The sequence below is a fragment of the Lontra canadensis genome, unplaced genomic scaffold, assembly GCF_010015895.1.
Source record: "Lontra canadensis isolate GAN:19392208 unplaced genomic scaffold, GSC_riverotter_1.0 scaffold12, whole genome shotgun sequence".
Taxonomy (NCBI): domain Eukaryota; kingdom Metazoa; phylum Chordata; class Mammalia; order Carnivora; family Mustelidae; genus Lontra; species Lontra canadensis.
In genome coordinates this window covers 21,222,184-21,242,851 of record NW_022631006.1, presented here as the reverse complement: position 1 = coordinate 21,242,851, position 20,668 = coordinate 21,222,184, and positions in this window count along the sequence as shown.

Genomic DNA, 20,668 nt, shown 5'->3' with positions numbered 1-20,668 from the left:
CCTAGGTTATCTTTTCCAGAGGTCATTCTGGATTGTAATTAAGGGAAGATGAGCTAGAGGGGAACACAAATGAAACAGAATGACAAACTCGTTTTCTCTCTGCTGAGAAATCCCTGGGTCATATTAAAAAGCAAAATGGTAGGGCTTGGCACTGTTGTAAGGAATGTTCACTTAGCATAGATCCTCCTGTGCAGCTGTTTTCATCCTTATACAAATTCTATACATAGTGTTGACGTTGTTTAATTAGAATAAACCAAGGTTTAGTAACTTGTCCATATTCACACTGATAAAAGGTGGCAGAGCAAGGATCTGAACCCAGATCTCTAGGTTCTTCTTGTTGAATCAAGTATTCTAGACATTCTAGACTTTCCTTTGTTGGAACTTCTATTTTCTATTCTTACTCAACTTTTAATTTAAAAGTAGTCACAGCAAAGGAATGAAACTATCTTATATCATACACAAAAATTAACTCAGAATTAATTAAAGGCTTGAATATAAGACCTAAAACCATAAAATTCCTAGGAGAAAACATAAGCAGTAAGCTTCTTGACAGTGGTCTTAATGATTGATATTTTTGTGGATCAGACTCCAAAGGCAAGAAAAACAAAAGCAAAATTAAACAAATTAGTCTGCAATAAACTAAGACATTTCTTCACAGCAAAGGAAAGCTGTCATTAAAATGAAAAGCCAATCTACTAAATGAAATAAGGTATTTGCAAATCACAATCCAATAAATGGTTAATATCCAAATTATATAAGGAATTCATAAAACTCAACAACCAAATACCACCTGATGACAAAATGGGCATAGGATCTGAAGAGATATCTCTCCAAAGAAGACACAGAGATGGTCAACAGGCACATGAAAATATATTCAACATCATCAGTTATCAGAGAAATTGCAAATCAAAACCACAATGAGGTATCACTTCATTTTCTTAAAACATCTGTTAGATGTGTTAGATATCTTAGAACATCTGTTAGGACATCTGTTAGAATATCTATTATCCATAATAAAGGTGGGTATTATGGAGGGCACATATTGCATGGAGCACTGGGTATGGTGCATAAACAATGAATTCTGGAACACTGAAAAGAAATAAATTTTTTTTTAAAAAGAACATCTCTTATCAAAAAGACAAGAAATAACAAGTGTTAAGAGAGGATATGGAGAAAATTAAACCCTTGTGTACTGCTGGTGGAACTGTAAACTGGTGCAGCCACTATAGAAAACAATAGGGAGTTTCCTCAAAAACTTAAGAATAGAACTAACAGATGATCCAGTTATTCCACTAGTAGGTATTTATCTAAAGAATACTAAAAGACTAATTTAAAAAGATATATACATCTGCAGGTTCGCTACAGCATTATTTATAATAGCTAAGATATGGAATATGGAAACAACCCAAGTGTCCATTGACAGATGAATGGATAAAGATGTGATACACACACATAAACACACACACACACACAGCAATACCATTCAGCCTTTAAAAAAAAAGAATGAAATCTTGCCATTTATAACAACATGGATGGAATTAGATAGTATTATTGTAAGTGAAATAAGCCAAAGGAGAAAGACAAATACTGATTTCACTCATATAGGGAATCTAAAAAAAATCCAAAACAAACGAACAAACAAAACAAAAACAAAACTCATAGATACATAGAATAGATTGGTGGTTACCAGAGAAAAGGGGGAGTGAGGGATGGGTAAAAGGGTGAAGGGGATCAACTGTAGAATGATGGATGGTAGCCAGACTTTGGGGGGTAATCACTTTGTAGAGTATGCAGATGTCAGAGTATAATGTTGTACACCAAAACTTATATAATAAAAATAATACTTTATATTATATGTCTTCTAGGCAAAAATCCAGCCCATGACAGCTTGGTCGTAATTAATTTGAGCATGTGTGTTGTGTCTTATTGCAAAGTGCTTACAAAAAATTCTAATATAGCTCATGAAGCAATGTGTACCTTTATGTAATATATCTGTGTCTATGTGCATGTTTAATAAAATAGTAATGCCATATAGGTATAAAAATGGCTATTTTAGTAGTGGTGTTTGTCAAAATAAATGAATTTCTTCTTAAAAGGAAAAACTAGACTTGAACCAATTATTTTTATATTTCAGTCTGAAACATATTAGGTATAAAACAGATCAACACTGTGGCTGGATCAACACTGAAAAATTCCCCCTGCCTCCAAAAGGAGGAACACCTTTGTAAGGGAATAAACACAAGAAGAGTTTATAAAACCTTCAGGTATGACAATCACCCAGTCTCGTCAGGTACCTTGGCCAAGAGACTGGCAGGCAGGGAAAGGAATCACCACCCTACTAGGTGTAAATGAACCTGTAAGTTGGAGGAGGTAGGGCTGCTCTAACCACGGTAGAGTCAGGGAAGAATACATCTGGCATCTAGATTATCCACAGGATATCTCTTGGTTTTCTTCTGCCCCCTTTCAACAGTTCATAAACAAAGGCAGCAGAAAAGCCATGATGAGCAGGAGCTTAACATTAATGTCGCCTTAAAAAAATTATAGAATTGTGGGTAATTAGCAGCAGTTAGAATAAAGACTGGCACAAGAAAGTACCACAGTAGGAGACGGGTAACAGGACGATCCATATGTAGCAAGTTATGAGTGTTTTCTTCTGATTATGGCCACATCTGAGGGGGTCTCTGGCTATCAGTATAAACCTTGCTCGGATCCCCCTAATTCTGGTCATAAAGATGAGAAGAGGCTGTTAACTCATAATTGTTTCTGGACATTTCTGGAATTTGCATAGCTCTTGTGGTCTGCTTCAAAAGCCAGAGCCAATGAGACCTAATGTGTAAGTCTGTTCTCTCACACCACCTGAACTCCCCACATGAACATGGTTTGCACTTTTTTCACATTTTAAATTCAGCAACCTGTTGTAGGAACTTGAGAAGCAGCTTGAGGATTTTATTTACTTGTAAGCAAGTAGTCTTTTCCTGACTGTTAAGGTGACAATGAAGGGGCAATATTCCAACAAATTACCTTTTCTATTGTGCTCTCAGTAACACAGCTTGCATCAAAAACAAAAATAAATAAACTAATCAGTGAACAAGAAAGTGATGACTTGTTCTGGCCAAGAATTGGCCAAGAATTCCATCTCTCGAGTGGAAGGAGGGAACTCACTGTTTCCAAAGAGTCACGATTAGGCATTTTAGTGTGTTGATTTATTTAATAATTATTTCCTTCATATTCAATAAATGTCTATTTGTCAAGTCTTGTGCTACAGGTTAGAGATCAAATATAAATACCACATACTTGTACCCTTGAAAAATTGAAAATTAAGTAAAAGAATCACACAGTGCAATATTTATAGACTAAGTGCTCCTGCAGAGAAAGGCACATTTTTATTTCTAAATGGGACAGGGTATTAGAATTAAGGAAGACAAAACAGAGAAGCTGCTATTTGAGCTGGGTTATACATATATGATGACTAGGTGACTGCCAGGTAAAAATGAGGAGGGAGGCCATTCCAAAAGAAGTCTAGCTTGAAAGTTGTAGCTGGGAAGCATATGGTTAGAGCAGAGGGGTCATAAGTGCAGATGAGTGGCTGAAGGTGAAAAGAGAACAAGAGAGAGTGGCTGAATGAGGTGAACACCAGTTTCATTTATACTTGATATTCTGTAAGCAACAGGGGTCTACTGGAGCCTGATGTGACAAAACATGAGTTCTCGCCTTCTGTGTTCCCAACCTCTAATGGTCTCTCCCTACCAGACTACCTACATTAAGCCTTTACTACGCATGTTCTTCCTAACGAAGCTTAATTGTAGGCAGGGCCCAAAGGGGACACTTCTTTCTCTCTTCTGTCCTGACGAATAATTCCTGTCTCAAATTCAACTGTCACCTCTCTGCTAATAACACAAATCTTATCACTTCTCTGCATCTTTCAGTCATTTTGAGTTTCTTTTCCTCACAACCTTCAAGTCCTCTCCACTGGAATGTGCGTTGGCTTTGTGGTACGTGAACTTGCTAGGATGAACTGCGTTCCTCACACTCACACTCTGTTTCTGACTGGGGTAGGCTACAAGGAGAGCTGGCTGGTGGGCAAGAGGGAGGCAGCAGCTGTTCTGGTGCACACACATACCTGCTCCCGGTATTCAATCTAACTACTCATACTGTAGTCTAGCTACTGCAGTGAAAGGATTTTACAGACATAATTAAATTCCCAAATCATCTGACTGGAGTTTATCAAAAGGAAGATTATCCTGGGGACATGGCTTGGGACAGAGGTTCACTTAATTAGGTGGAAGCTCTTCCTCTTTTTAATCAAGTTTTTAATTTTAATTCCAGTACAGTTAACATACAGTGTTGTATTAGTTTCAGGTGTACGATATAGTGGTTCAACAATTCCACACACTACTCAGTGCTTATCATGGTAAGTGTACTCTAATCCCCATCACTTTTTGCATCCACCCATCCATCCCCTTTCCCTCTGACAACTATCAGCTTATTCTCTATAGTTAAGAGTCTGTCTCTTGGTTTCTCTCTCTCTCTTTTCTTTCTCCTTATGTTCATCTGTTTTGTTTCTTAAATTTCCTATGTGAGTGAAATCATATGATATTTCTCTTTCTCTGACTTACTTCACTTAGCATTATATTATCTAGATCCATCCATGTTTTGGAAATGGAAAGATTTCACTCTTTTTTATGGCTGAATAATATACCACCTCTTCTTTATCTATTCATCTATTGATGGATACTTGAGCTGCTTCCTTCCATAATTTAGCTATTGTAAATAATGCTACAATAAACATAGGGGTGCATGTATTTTAGTGTTTTTTTGTTTTTTGGGTTTTGTTTTGTTTTGTTTTTGTAAATACCCGGTAGTATAACTACTGAATTTCAGGGCAGTTCTATTTTTAACTTTTTGAGAAACCTCCATACTGCTTTTCACAATGGCTGCACCAGTTTGCAATCCCACCAACAGTGCACAAGGGTTCCCTCTTCTCCACATCCTTGCCAACATTTGCTGTTTCTTGTGTGGTGAAAGCCCTTTAAAGAGGGAGTAGGCCTTCTTGGGAGATCAGCAACACCAAGCATGCCAGCATGCTTTCCCTTCCTCCAGACTTCCCCTTCCTGTGGACTTCAAGCTTCAGCTAGAGCTCATGGGATTCCTGCCTGCTGGTTATCACCTCCTGAATGCCAGCTCCGTGGACTTTAGGCTTGCTTAGCCAGTCTCCACAACTATGTAAGTCAATTCCATACAGTAAGTAATATATATCTATAATTATATAAGTATAAAATTATGAGATTCATATGTCTATGTTATAATTCTATGTATACATGTATGTCATATACACATACATATACATGAATGATGATATATACAGATGTGAGAGATATATCTCTCTCTCCTACTGGTTCTACTTTTCTGGTGTAATGGTTGAATCCTGACTGGTACATAATGTTCCACACTCACTTTCAATTATCCAGAGTTCATTATACTTTTCCTTCTTCATCTAACTCATGTGCACAATTTCCTGGAATTTGAAAAGCAAGGCCAGTTTTGTCATTTGTCTTCTCAATTATAGCATTAACATCCCCTAAGTCCAAACAGTTTTCCTTTGAAGCCTCTCTCTTCTGTCCTAAACCAGGCTCTCCTTGTCTCATGCTGAGATGGTTTCCCTACTTATCAAGATTCTTCCGTTTCCATCCATACTTGCTTTCAATATTGTCTGTCTAAAGGCCTCCTTTTATCTTAGACCTACTGCTCTTTTTTCAAATGGGCACACCATTGCTTACAGGCTAAAACCTAAGGATTTTTTTTAAGATGACATTTAGGGCTCTCAAAAAAATTGATCTCAGAAGTAACAGCAAAAATGATAGTCACAACAGAGTAAGCACTTCTGTGCAAGGGAATCTGAGAAGTGATTTCTAAGTCATCTCAATTAGCATTCACTATAATCCCATTAAGTGGTTATAGTTATTAGCCTCACTTTACAGGTGCAGAACTGAGGCAGAGAGAGGAAAATTCACTTCTCAATTCATACATCAGCTAAATGGGGCATCAGGGGTTTGAATCCCTGATCTGAATCTGGAGCCCACCACTCACAATTCCCCATATGAATTCTGCACTCTAAACCAGCCTGGATTCCCACTGTACTTGAATCCATGGTGTTCATTTCCTTACCTGTTCATCTTATTGCCCTGTAAGGGCCATATCTCTTCCTTGCTCTTTACCTAAAGGGGGTAAAAAGTGTTCAATTTCATTTCTTAGGAAAGCATAATAATCACTGGTTTATAAGCTCAGGATGTGGTTGGTTTTTTTTTCTCATTCTTTTATAACACCTTATTATAAGTATTCCCCTGGACCACTGAATGAGGAATGGTCCTTTGATTTGAGCAATTTAGCAGAGACCCTTGTGGCAATGGAACTGTTCTATATCTTGACTGTGGTGTTGGATTCACAAACCTACACATGATAGAATTACATAGGACTTAATACATACACAAATGAATGTAAGTAAAACTAGGGAAATCTGGGGTACCTGGGAGGCTCAGTGGATTAAAGCCTGTGCCTTCAGGTCAGGTCATGATCCCAGGGTCCTGTGATTGAGCCCTGCATTAGGCTCTCCACTCAGCAGGGAGCCTGCTTCCCCCTCTCTCTCTGCCTGCCTCTCTGCCTACTTGTGATCTCTGTCAAATAAATAAATAAAATCTTTAAAAAAAAAACTAGGGAAATCTGAATATTGGAATAAGATCAGTGGGTTGTGTCAATGTCAATATCCTGGTTGATATTTAATTATAGTTTGCAGAGGTAACATTTATCAGACATTCCTATTGGGGTAAATTAGGTAAAGGGAACACAGGAATTCTCTGTAGTATGTCTTCTAATGCATGTGAATCTACATATCTCAAATAAAAGCCTTTTAAAAATTATCAATTTTTTCTCAAAATAAAATATCTCAAAATAAAAGCCTTTTAAAAATTACCAGTTTTTTTTTTTTTTTTAACCAGTGGTTTCATAATGCCTTGGGTTTAGTGTATTAGCTATTAGCAGGATTAATCAGTGACACTGTTAACTCTCCAGGATATGTTTTGGATACACTATTTGAAAAGAATTCCCCAAACCCAAAGTGGTACAGAGGGAAAACTATGATGAAATGACCCCTTGCTAGAGTGTTGCTCTCGGAGCTACTTTCCACTTTCTGTTTTCCAAACATGTTGGGGTCACACTGCTATTCGCCCTAAGGGAAGCAGGAGAACAGCACATTGCACGGAACACTGGGTGTGGTGCATAAAAAGTGAATTTTGGAACACTGAAAAAAAATTAAATTAAATTAAATTTTAAAAAGTCTGATTCTGCATTCCTTCTCTGGAAGGTTGTAGAGATGTTACTAAGGTTTCCTTTTACCTTCTAACAACAAATAAGAAATAAGTTTCCAAATCAGATGTTAAAATTCTGGGAGAAGGCTTGAAATATGGAGTGGTACTGATTCCACTTTGCTGAAGAACAACAATAATAACAGTAGCATTAGTTGTTGGTGTTGTCAGTATTGTCACTGTACTGAGAGCTTTCCACACTGTTTGGAACTGGGCAGTTTGTGGAGCCAGAATAAGGCCAAAGTACTTGTTATTCAAAGAAATTATTTTTCTGTGAACTGTCTCCATTAGCATCAGAAAGCTCCACTACATTGAAAATGGCCAGCAGCAACCCCAGGAGGACAGTCAGGCGGGTGAGACAGCTGCCTTGCTCTGCCAGCGGTGATAAAGGCACAGCTTTGGGAATGCCAGTTCATCTACTGTGAGTCACCAAGTACAAACAGGGTGATAATGGGGTTAGTATCAGAAAAACAGTCCCTTCAGAGAGAGTCTCAGAAGCCTTCAGAGAGAAGGCAGACCACCAATGAGCAATGGTCCTTTTCTACCGAGAAGGGAGGCCCATGCTTTGTGCCTATTCACTTCTCTCTGGTCTCGCCGATCCTTATCAAAACAAAGCTCTTTTCCTCTGATTTTGAGCTAAACTAAAGGTGAACTGGATCCCACTTACAGTATCCATGGGTACTCCAGGATACTCTCTTGCTTTTCCAATGGAGGTCCATATAAGGTAATGGCATTCAGCCTTAAAGGGCTGTGGTCAAGGGCAGATGCAGAGCTTCCTGGGCTGGACACTGGCCATCATTAATCATGAATCAAGCCTTCATCTCCTAAGGGCACTGGCCTTTTCTATATATAGATTGTTTAACCCAAGCTATACTTATCTGCTGGAAAGCGGGAGCTGCATAGAGAGCACTGAGTTCTCTTACTGTGTTGACACCTAATTATTAACTTTTGGAACAAACATTTTATTTTTCATGACACAATTCCACAAAATTGATCATATATATATATATATATATATATATATATATTCACAAGCGGAAAGGAAAAACAGAATTATAACTTGTGGATATACACATTTAATACTATTTTTCCATCCCCCACTACATTCCTATTACTCCCTTCTTTCACATTAACTCAATGACACAACCAATTGGCTTCTTTTTATTGCTTTCTTCCTGCTCCTGTATCACCCACACATGTGTCTGGTTCCCAGGCATCTTCTGGCTTATGGATTTCTTCATCCAAACTTCTTATTTGAAAACCTCATAACACTTCCTCTTAGTAATATTTCCTTGTATACATTCTCTCCCTCGACATCTCCTACTGTCTCTGTCTCTCTCTCACACACTCATATATTCACATGAACCCCCCAGATCCCTGTTCACTCTTGGTTCCCTGGTCTGGCATTCAGTCTTCAGGAAGTGTGGTTGCTGATTTTCTTGCTACCAATAGCTACAGGCATAAAACAAAAGTGGGCTGAGACTAGATGGAACTAGAGTATGGTAGGACTAACTGATAGCACTGGGGAGAAAGAAGCCTCCTGAGTGCTGTCAGATGGGGACTAAGGATGTGCTGAAATGGCAGGAGGGGGTGAACAAGCATGTCCTACATTAGTGTCCTGAGCTAGTCATCAAACTATTGAAAGCTTGATGTGTACATATGTGTGTGTATGTATATGTGTGTGTTTCGGGGGTGGAGGGGGGGAGTAGAGTTGCTGCAGTTGGTAGGGTGTTAGAAGGACACCAAAGGAAAGTTAAAAAGAAGTGTTCATGAATTGAGTCCTTGTTATGGGTTAGGCACTGTGCTCTGCATTTTCAGATGTTTCTTGTAGACTTTTTACTAACATCTGAAGGAGTTGACTGTTATTGTGCAGATGAGGAAACTGAGGTCCAGAAAGGCTTATAATTTATTAGATTTGTGCACCATAAGTAAAGATTTAGGTTCACTTCTTCTTGGAGAAGCAATCTGAATATATTTATTTTCATTTGATACATTCTTGTTTGCAATCATACTTGTTTTGTGCTGGGGGAGATGGAAGAAGAGAAATGCTGTGTCATGGTAATGGCAGGTAGTATTTGAGAACCATCAAAGCCTCTTCAGTTGAAGAGTAGAAGCTATATGCAAACTCAAGGGCAGAGCTGATATCCTACTATGTAAGCAAGGATTGCTCTTTTTTTTTCCTGCCAGATACATACTTCCTGAAGAGCAAAGCACTGTTAACAAAACAAACATACAAAAAACCTTCAGGTTTTTGTCCATGCTTAGTCAAGACTAGAATTCTAGAATTGACAATGACCTGGAGGTTGGAGCTGAGATGTACAGAATGACAGCAAAATTGGAATATGGAAGAAGGGGTGGTTTAGTGACTCAGTGTGTTCCTGTGGCAAAGGCAATACAAACATTGCATTAAGGCTATCATTCATAGGGTTCCAACTTGAGCAATTGAAAAGCTACCCAACAACTGTAATTTCTCCAGAGGATATCGAGGAACTAACTCAAATTGTTTTAAGACCGAACCTACCAAAGTATTCCACTGTTCTGTCATCAATTTACCCTTGAGATAAATATCTGAGCCTAAGTTTCAAGATATCAATATGAGGAGAGGACTACACATGGCTTGCACATCCCAGACTTTAAGCTAGATGTGGTGGGTGGACAGAAGTTTGGGTTGTCTCCTTGAGGAAAGAATGAGAGTGCTGTATCTTTGGGAAGAGTTGGTACTGGTAAATGAGAAAGATGGGGTATATAAGAGACTGCTTTGTATTCACCAAAACAGTCCTCTTCTTTCAGGACCTATAAATAGATTACAACTAGATTCTAACTAATGGAACTGTGGCATACCAGTAATTACCTTTCCAAGCTTGAAAAAGATGAGCACTATAATCTTGGAAGTCATCTGTTAAAGAGAGAATCCACAAGATGGAAAAAGCCATGGTCGCTAAATCACTACCCGAAGAAGTAAGATCCTCCTCTCTATCAAAAACTTTCATTTTGGATTCTCTGTGACTGAAAAATAAACTTCTAACAAGTTTGAGTCTTTTCTTTATAGAGGCTACTTTTATGATATAAGTCAGACAGATACATATTGAGATTAAGCACTCAAGTTTAAAGAAAGTACTAGAAAGTAGAAATGTTCAGAAAGGATATCATCTGTCACACACCTAACTGACTTTACAGAATTCTGTTCTCAGCCAGGTCCTGCCTCAACCAGGATCTATCATAGGAAACTGTTCCTTCAAGCTTTGGGGCATTCCTCACTGATCTTGATATTCTTGTGCTCTAAAGATACTGCCTTGCTTTGAACACAAAGGATGGAAAACGTGATCAAAACTCCTCTAGGACTCACAGCCTGCTCTCCTTTGGAAATCACAGCTCTTGGAAGCCACAGCCGGTTCTCTTGGCAGCTTTGTGTTCAACTGTGTTCTCAGGCCACGTGTGTTGGAGAGATACTGTCCCCAGTAAACCTCAGATTAAAAAAACAAATGCAAATTTGTTCTGCATTTTTGTAAGAATGTAAGAATGTAAGAAAGAATTCTGTCTTTCAATACTTCCTTAAGGCTGATGCCTCCCAGGAAGGAAATCTGAAAATAATCTACACTTCTACCTAGACTAGAGAAATATATATATAATTTGAAATAATTATATTTTATATATAATTTGAAATAATTATAATTATTATATATATTATTATTAATATAATTTGAAATAATTTCAAATATATAATTTGAAATGTCATAGTAACATTTAAAAAATAAACAGGTAAAATTAATCTTAATAATACACTCAACCCAGTGTATCCAAAATATTATCACTTCTCCATGTAATCAAAATAAAATTAATAAGATATTTTACCTTTTCTTCATATTAAGTCTTTGAAGTCTTGTGTGTTATTTTACCCTTACAGTACATCTCAATTCAGAACACCCAATTTCAACTGCTCAGTAGACATATGTGGCTACTGGCTGCCATATTGGATGACACAGGCTTAGACTTCTGATCTTTCCTTGAGTCCACAGTACATTCCTTGGTACCACTGCACAGGGTTTGAACTTTTTTTTCGTGGAATCTATTTCTCTAAAAGGAATCATCGTTAATCATAATCCATGCTATGAGCTAAAAAAAAAAATACAATTTCTTCTACGGTTTTAAACTTTTCTCTAGAGATTCCTATGTTCTACGGTATGGGAGTAAAACAACAAAGATCATTCAGTTAGCCCATCTTCACCATTATATTAACAAACCATTTCTTCCTTCAAATTTCCATTTGAATGCACACATTATTTCTTTCCTCCTTCCTTCCTTCTTTTCTATTTTCTTTCCTTTCTTTCTCTGTCCCTTTTTTCCTTTCTTTCTTCCTTTGTTTTTTCTTTCTTTCTTCACTCCTTCCCTCCCCTTCCTTCCTTCTTTCCTTCCTTTCTTTTTCTTTCTCTCTTTCTTCCTTCCCTTCCCTCCTTCCTTCTTTCCTTCCCTCCTCCCTTCCTTCCTTCCTTTCCCTCCCTCCCTCTTTCCTTCCTTCCTTTCTCTTTCTCTCTAATTCTTTTTCTTTTTCCAGGCATGCTTGCTATAATTTCTGCAAGCAAGTTGGAAGACTAGCAAAGAACAATTAGACAATGTTTGGTATCAGATATCCTAGTTATGCCCACCTAACTGCAGTCTGGCTTTGGGCCACTTCTCCGGGGGTCTGTTTTCTCAAGTTTTCTTTTTTCTTAAAGATTATTTATTTATTTGCAAGACAGAAATCACAAGTAGACAGAGAGAGCAGGAAGCAGGCTCCCTGCCGAGCAGAGAGCCCCATGCGGGACTCGATCCCCTGACCCCGAGATCATGACCCGAGCCGAAGGCAGAGGCCTAACCCACTGAGCCACCCAGTTGCCCCTGATTTCTCAATTTAAAACGGAAATAGTGATGCTATTTTGCAAGGATTTGTGAGGAATGACATGAGAGAGTACTCATGATGGGCTCACTATAGTGCCTGGCACAGATCATAAAGGACCCTATAAGCCATGCTAAGAAGGTTCAATTTTATCTTATAGGCAACAGTGAGACAGTGAAGACTGAAAATGTGAGGTGATTTGATCAGATTTTCCATTTCTAAGGCAATTACTGGGATGAAAACTGAAATGTTTTGTTTCTCTTACAGCCAAGCTTTGTCCCAGAAAGAAGATCCCAGAAAGAAAGAAGATTTGCTTCCAAATCTTTTCTTTGTGTAAAAAAGAAAAGAATCTTGGCTAAGCTTCAGACTAAATTCTTCCATATACCCAGAGGTTTCTTTGAATGAATAGATTTAACATCCCATTAGGCACTTCTACCTCTTGTATTTAGGAATATGAACTTTTCTTAAGACTATGTACACAATAATATTATAGGCATGAATTAAAATATAACTTTATTATTTCTTTTGCAGTTGCTTTATCTCCAATGGGTTTCAATATACCCTTCTAGACCCCTTTAACAGAGAAATGATGACCCTAGACCAGATGGTTCTAATGACTTTGCTGTTCAGTCCAGGGTCTGAGAAGTGGTGGGGATTACATTAAAGATAACTTTAAAAAATTGGAATTGATAACTGAAAGATAACAAGTAAACAGATTTATTTTCAAAATGATCATGCCAGGAAAACTCTACTTAAAACTTTCATTTGTATTTTAGCAAAAAATCGTAGAAAATAAGTATGTCTCCTTATCTGGAAGAGCTTATTCTTTTTAAAATCTTAATGTTAGAGAAGTTTGCCAGCTCCACTGCCAAATGTTTTAAAGAACTGGAGGAATCTGACTTTAGCTGTATCCTATTCTGTTTGTTTGCTGCAACAAGAGCCATCCCATGCCTGAAACCAAGGACATACACAATCTACTCATAGGTAGAGTGTGTATGCAGATCTAGGAGGAATAGAAAATGTGATAATGACAATATATGACTATAGACTAGCTGGAGAGATAGCCCTCGTGTAGTAATTTACAGACTAATTAGGCACCTGCTACATAATTACAAGTACGAATAAACTATGTATAGTATTTGCAACTTCTGTGCTTAAACCAATTAGTTAAATTTAATCAGATCTTAGAAAATACCAAATCTGAAATACCTCCCCCATAGAAAACCAATAAGCTCTAGTTACAGACTTATGAGGGTCAAGACAGATCACCCAGATTTTAACCATACAAATCAATATTAGGCAAGTAGAATAAATTTAAAAGTATAAAGTACAATTTAAATTTGAGGGGTTACTATTAAATAACTCATTTAATGATAACACCTTGCAATGAATGCTTTCCTGTGGGAGAATATCTGAATCATCTGACCTTTTTCATAGTAAACTTCAGCAGAATCTGAGAGTTGGCCAAACCTGAGAAGCCAGAGCTCATCTAAAATTCTACCACATGTCTTTTTAGCAGTAAAAGTTTTTCCTCCATTCTTCCCAAAGTCAGGTTAAAATATGAAAGGATACCATGTTTCCATATATGTATGACACCTACTCCTATCTGTGTGTATATGTGTATGTACATATATGTGTGTGTGTGTATACATATATATATGTGTATATATATATATATATATATATATAATGTATGTATAGTTAAAGCCTCAGACCCCAAAGTCCTGCAGAAAATGAAAGAACTCACTCTGCTACAGTTTATCCTTACAAAGTAATCTGTGCTTATTCCATGAACAGAAATGTTCATCTATTCAAAGAAATAGTTTACTGAAAATAATGATTTCACTTGCCAACATTGTACACAAGGATGTTTTCTTATGGCTAGTGGAAGTTTATGAAATGTCTTAATGTGCTTTGTGAAAATAAGACTTCTGGTGGAGTCTTCATGCTTTCTTGATTCCTAAGACTTTTTCCCCATGTGAGCAAAATGCATATTCACGCAAATCAATTCTAGCCCCATTTGCCTAAATCCTGAAATAAATCATTCTGGAACTAAAATAAGTTGTGTTTATTCAAAATGGAAATTAGTAACAAAAGCTTTGTATACTGCTTATTGCTAATAATTAACCAATTAAAAATCCTAAACTTCTATGAATAAGACATTGTCCTTACCACTAAAGGACTCACCACAAAATATACACATTTTCCAGGCCATCCTACCTGAAGGATAAAAATGAGAAAACAATAGTCATAAACCAGTATTTCCTTGATTCTGGCCTGACATTTTGGGGGAACTTCAAACACCTCTCAATTTCCCCAAACATTAACAGAACTCCCTAAAGGGGAACTATCAGGTACTTCATGCAATAAGCATCTGCACACAATGTCTATTCTCCTCTCCAGATCTAAGCCACAGAGCTGGGGTCCCTCATCTCCACCTGCCTACTGCTCAGTGTTCTGGAAGGCACCCCAGATTCTGGCACTTAATATTACTAAAACCTGGAACACTCAATATACTTAAGAGACTTCAGTAAAAACTATTTGGTTTTAGCAGCTTTGTTTTTTGTTTGTTTATTTTCTTAATCAAAATCATCCTAAGTTTCAAGCCTAGAGGAGCTGAAAATCTGAATTGGTTACAGTGTTTAGAATTATTGCTACTCTTGATAGGAATTCAGTATATCCTACTTCCCCTTTTTCTGAGGATGAGTTCTTTGTGAAGGGGCTTCTTGGTCGCTTATGCAAACAGACAGTTTAGGAACTTGCACCATTGGTCTCTAGGCAAGCCCGATTTTAAGGAGAGCACAGTTTTAGGTCCAGCTTGGACCTCCTTAACAATACAATCCAACCTGTTTTCAGAAGCCATCCAAACAGTCTAGATGTGATAGGCACATCAACTATTATTCCAATATACTGTGCTGACTGACAAAAGTGGAGGAATAGCTTAAGAGTCATTTAACTACATTTGGAGGTTCCCAATGCACTTCCCGGAAGACAAGATGCAAATTTGAGGCTCAAAGTATGAACATGTTATATTTTCACTTCATTATTTTAACTATGCCAAAATTTCCCTCCCAATCAATAATTTAGAGAAGTAAGTGAAATGAGAGCTCCAGAACCCCAGGGCTTCAGTTTCTGGAAATGGGTTGTGATGGCCATAGAATGACCTGAGAAAGACTGACAAAGTTACTTAAGGACAAACTCCTAGTAGGTGCCGAGGAGACAGTTACCTTAAGCCTTTAGCTGAACCTTTCAGTCTTATCTTGAAGTTTAGGAGTCCTATGTGGACCACTGCTACACTGGGTTGAGAAAGATTCTGATGAGATGTGTGGAGCTTGATTAGTAACATCTCTATGGATGAGGGGCAAGGGGATGTAACAGGAATAGCAATATTTTCTCACCCTGTCTTATTTCTGAATGAATTTCAGGCCATGAATTTTCTATAAAATTCATCAGCCAAATTTTGTCTCTACTCCTAATATTTCCCCAAGACTTGATTCACCAGTTGATTTAAACACTTAACAATGAACCTATAGCCCAAATGGTTTTACTTGGGAAACTTGGGAATCCTTTATAGTTTTCTAAACTATAAAAGAAATACAGAGTTTAAAGGAGACAAATGCTTATATTTTGATGGAGCTGTCTTTTATTTCAAAGGTAGGCTGGTTAAAAATATAGCATATTGTAACCCACTGAAACATAGCTAACTTGATAGTGAACATAAAACTATGAGCTATTAAATGGACTTTTATGGCAATTATAAAGTGAATCTTCTACAACATTTTGTTTTCTGGGAGGGTTAGATTGAGTTTTAGTTCCATCCATACAGGATTGAGGAGGAAGGTCTGAAGTGTGGAGTAAAAGGTCAGTAGAGGCACTAACACATGGCATCATCTCCAAATCTTAATATGAAACCCTTGTGGAGGAGACTCAGAGATGCTCTCTATACATATCCAAACTGAACTTCAGTCAGTTTCCATTAGGATTCTGATTCTTGTTTTTTACCATCTTAAAATCACACACACACACACACACACACACACACACACACACACAGTCACTCACACAGAGCCTGGCAGAGCAGTGAGAAATATGTCTCTAAAAAGGCATTCTATTAGAAACAGGCAGAGGGAACACAGCTTAGGAAATAACATATAGAGAAATCGCTGTGTTAATAAACTCAGTCTACTGGGTGTGTTTCCACTGCCCAGGAGGAGGTGCAGAAAAGGAGACCAATTCCACAAGATGGAAGGCTCACTGGTATTTTGTTTTGTTTTTTCTCAAGATCATTACTCTCCATGTTGCAAGAGCACGGTTTGAAGTGAGCTGCCCATCCATTACTCACCTCCCAACAGTTGTCACCCAGCTCATGGAATGGAAAGAACACTAGGGCACTGGGTCTAAATTGGCCAAGGGGTAGGAAACATGGAATGGTCGTAAGTGGAAAGTATTCATGCCCAAAACAAGTTTGTAGGGGGAACTATACAGGAATCTGTGTAAGGTCACCTAGAAATGTTTACATAAAAAACAACAAAAGTGGAGCAAAAAGGAGCCAAAATGTCCAAGCTCATGAATATCCTCAAATTTGAAGAGGGATTTCAGCAATTAAATGTTCAACAAGTGTCTGAGAGCCAGAAGTGGGAAGTTCTGTAGTCCCAATCAGGAGATAGACATAAAGTACTTCCAATCTAAAGATGGAAAAAGTTAAAATTAAAAATGGCAATGGGGCTGGTTTAAACAAAGGACTCTGAAGTTATTTCTAAAAGAATCAAGTCAAAACAAAGCACAACAGCAGCAAAGGATTCCTTTAAACCAGGTACATTCCTGTGGCTTTATTGTTGCTTCTTTTATCTTACCCCTGGTATCAAAGGGACAGGTCTTCTGTTTCCTTAAATTTTTACCCAAATCAGAAAGAAACAAATATAGATACTACTAAAGAAATATACGAGAGATGCCATGTGCTTTGGGGCTGTTTTTAGAAACAGGGCAAAGGAACAGAAAACTCCCTCCTAATAATTTACTCTAATGAAACATCATCTTAGTATTTACCATTTTACTTATTTTAATAAACTGATATCTTTTTTAAAGTTCTGGCTTGGGATAATTATTATAATGGGTAACATTTGAGTGTTTACTATAATTGTCAAAACAAACTGAAGGGGTAGTCACTATTTTAGTCCTATTTCACAAGGTTAATAGCAACTGACGTTAAGCAACTTTCTTGGGATCACACGGTTAGTTAAGAAGTAGCTGGGGCTTGAACCCTGGTCTATCTCTTACCAAAGCACACGCAATTAACCATGGGTCAGTCAAAACCAATGCTTCCTAGTCTCATTTGAATCCTCCTTCACTCTCCATACCCATAATATATATATATTCAACCTTTTGGAAACACAATGCAAAAAGTTTTTGTTGAAACTACAAAACAAACCTTCTAGGAGGTAACATTTTAAACCCTCAGGGTGTTGGCTGCTAGAAGTGATACTCATTAATGAGTGATGGGCAGGATACTACGACAGCCAAGCAAATGCCATTCTCTTGCCTAATGTACTGTGTGTCTCTTTGACAACATTTGTAACCTTTATTTCAGGGCCTGACACAATGTGGGCTGCCTAGTAGGTGTATTATACACATTTTGAATTAAGTAGATATTTTTGAACTGAAATGAACATCTTCCATCAAAATGTGGCCCAATAGTTACCTGACCTCCATGAAGTCATCTACATTAGTCCTGTTAGTCACGTGTGTCTCAAATAATTATAGGATCTTTTCCAGTTGGCCCTTTGTTAGCTCCAACTTATCTCAAGAAACCTAAGGATTACGTGAGATTTGCATAATTAAAATACTCTGGAAGACAAATTTCTGTGGTAATGTTAAGCATTATTATTATTTTATGTATTGACACATCCCCAGTAGTCATGCTTAGCAGTCTCTGTGTGTATTTAACATACATTGAGGCCATACTTTGGGCCAAACAAATAACATTTGGTTTAATCTCATGGCAATCTACACAGGTAGATGTAGCTTTGCCCTGCTTTGACCAATGAGGAATGTAAGGAGTAACAATCACGTATATTGATCCAATACTCACAGTGAGAAACTGCCTTACCTAGCACTTACCTCTGACACTGAAGCCCATTCTGAACCATCTTTTCTTTAAGTCTCTATATATGAATTTCCTATTTCTGCTATAACAAATTACCTGAAACTGAGTGGCTTAAAGCAGCACAAATGTTATTATCTTATGGTTCTGGAAGTGAGAATTTGGAAATGATTCTTACAGAACTAAAATCAAAGCACTGGTATACACTTTGTTCTTTCTGGAGGCTCTAGGAGAGAATTTGTTTCTTCCCTCTTCCATTTTCTAAAGGTCATTCATATTCCTTGGCTAATCGCCACTTCACCCAACTTTCTGCTTTAGCTGTCAAGGCTCCCTGTCTCTGGCCCTGCCTCCCCTCTTATAGTGGTCCTTGTGATTTCCTTGGGCCTGTCTAAAAAATCCAGGATAATCTTCCCATCACAAGACTCTTAATCACATCTACAAAGAGTTATTTTGTTATGCAAGATAACATATTTACAGATTTGGGGGATTAGGACGTCCACATCTTTGGGGGACCATTATTCTGTCTATCACACACTAAAACATGCTTCATATATTACCAGGAGAAGCAGAAGGGTCACTGTGTCTTACAGATGTGGCTTTGCATTTCTTTTTGTTTCCTTCACTACTCTAAAGTAAGCTCTTTGAGAAACGAGCCCGTGTCATGGCAGCTGGCTAGATCTCCATATCAGCCAGCTGTACGTGTGCACTTCCACCCACACAGTGTGAATTCAGGAGACCACCCTCTTGCCTCTGTCCCTTTAATGCCTAACCCTACTCCATGCGGAAAGAAACTCTCCAACCATTACTGGGGGAAAGGCTTTAACTCCATCATCAGAGATAAATCTACAAAAGGTAAATAATGGTGGAGACACAGTACTGACCTTAAAATTACACAAACTAGCAAAAATACCAAATCGTCACCAATTCTGATGGTGGAAGAAAACAGCCCTGTTAAATGAGGTGGCCAAGAGGAGTAGGGAAAGCGAAGATAAAGGACAATAAGACAAGAGTACCTAAAGAGAATTTCTGCCTTTGCAACTTTGCCAAGGTCCAGGCCCACTCTCAATAAAACCAGCAATTATCAGTATTAGTCTAGTAATTATTACTGTTTTTCAATGATACATCCAGTTTTCTTACTTTCTGGTACATGGTAGAATCAGAGTTCCCAAATGCTTGAAGTTAGGTGTGGCTAAGTACCTTATTATAGCCAAAGAAACCTATAGGTACTGGGACAGGCAGAGGTACAAAATGAGTGGAAGTGATATGTGTCCCATCCAGGTGGAAGCTCTGAAGAGCCAATGTGTGAGTTTCCATACTGCTGGCCACAGTTATTGATAACGTTCCATATTGTGAAGACCACTGGCCGATGTCCCTCAGTGTCAGCATGTGGAAAAGAGCCCCCCTGTGACCCAGGACAGTCAAAAAACAAGAGTGAAGAATAAGCCTTTCCTGCTAATAACCAGAGGTTTGGGGACTTGTTACATTGCAGCTAATATGTCTCTCCTGACTGATACAAAAACACAGCTCTTTTCTGGACATGGTCACCACTAGACAGGAAAACGGAAAAGTAGTTAGGGCTCACTCATGGCCATAAGCTTTTCTCCAGCTTCCCCTAGGAACACTGCATTAAATGAAAATGAGTACTCTCCAGAAAACCTGAAAAGTATAATGTAAACAAGCGTACAGAAGTGCTTTACAAATTATAAATCACTTTGCAAATACTAGTTATAACAATGTTTATTTCTCACCCGCAACTGTAGCCATGATTACATGTTTTCTTATTTTGTGAGTTAAGGCCATAATATTTACTCAGCTCCCACCAAAAAAAAAAAAAAAAAAAAAAAAAAAAAAGGACTTACTTACACTCTATGTAGACAATTCAAAGAGATCAGAGACAACTTCCTAATTTATGTGTCAAAAATATAGACATGAGGAGGACTAAGGCCGCTTGATAGAATATATACAATTTAAAATGAGTGCTTCTCTGTTATCCTTTTTATTATTCATAGACTCCACACATACTAGAAGAGAGAAAGCTCTGTTCCTCTGTGCCATGCACACAGAAAGTGTAAAACAGCGTGGGATTAGCAGTTTCCTTGCAAACGGACAGGGTTGTCATTGGGCAATGCCTACTACCCCCTCCCTTTGCTCCTCTTGGCACCAGGACAGGCAGAGATACACAACCTCTGTAATTGTTTTGGGCATGGCAACCTTTTTATAAGGAATAAACTTGAAGCTTAGCAACATACTTTTTACTGGAATGTGACATTCCAGTAAAAAATCTTTCTGATCTCCATGTCTACAAAATTAAGAAATTACAAGCATGTTTTCTAAATG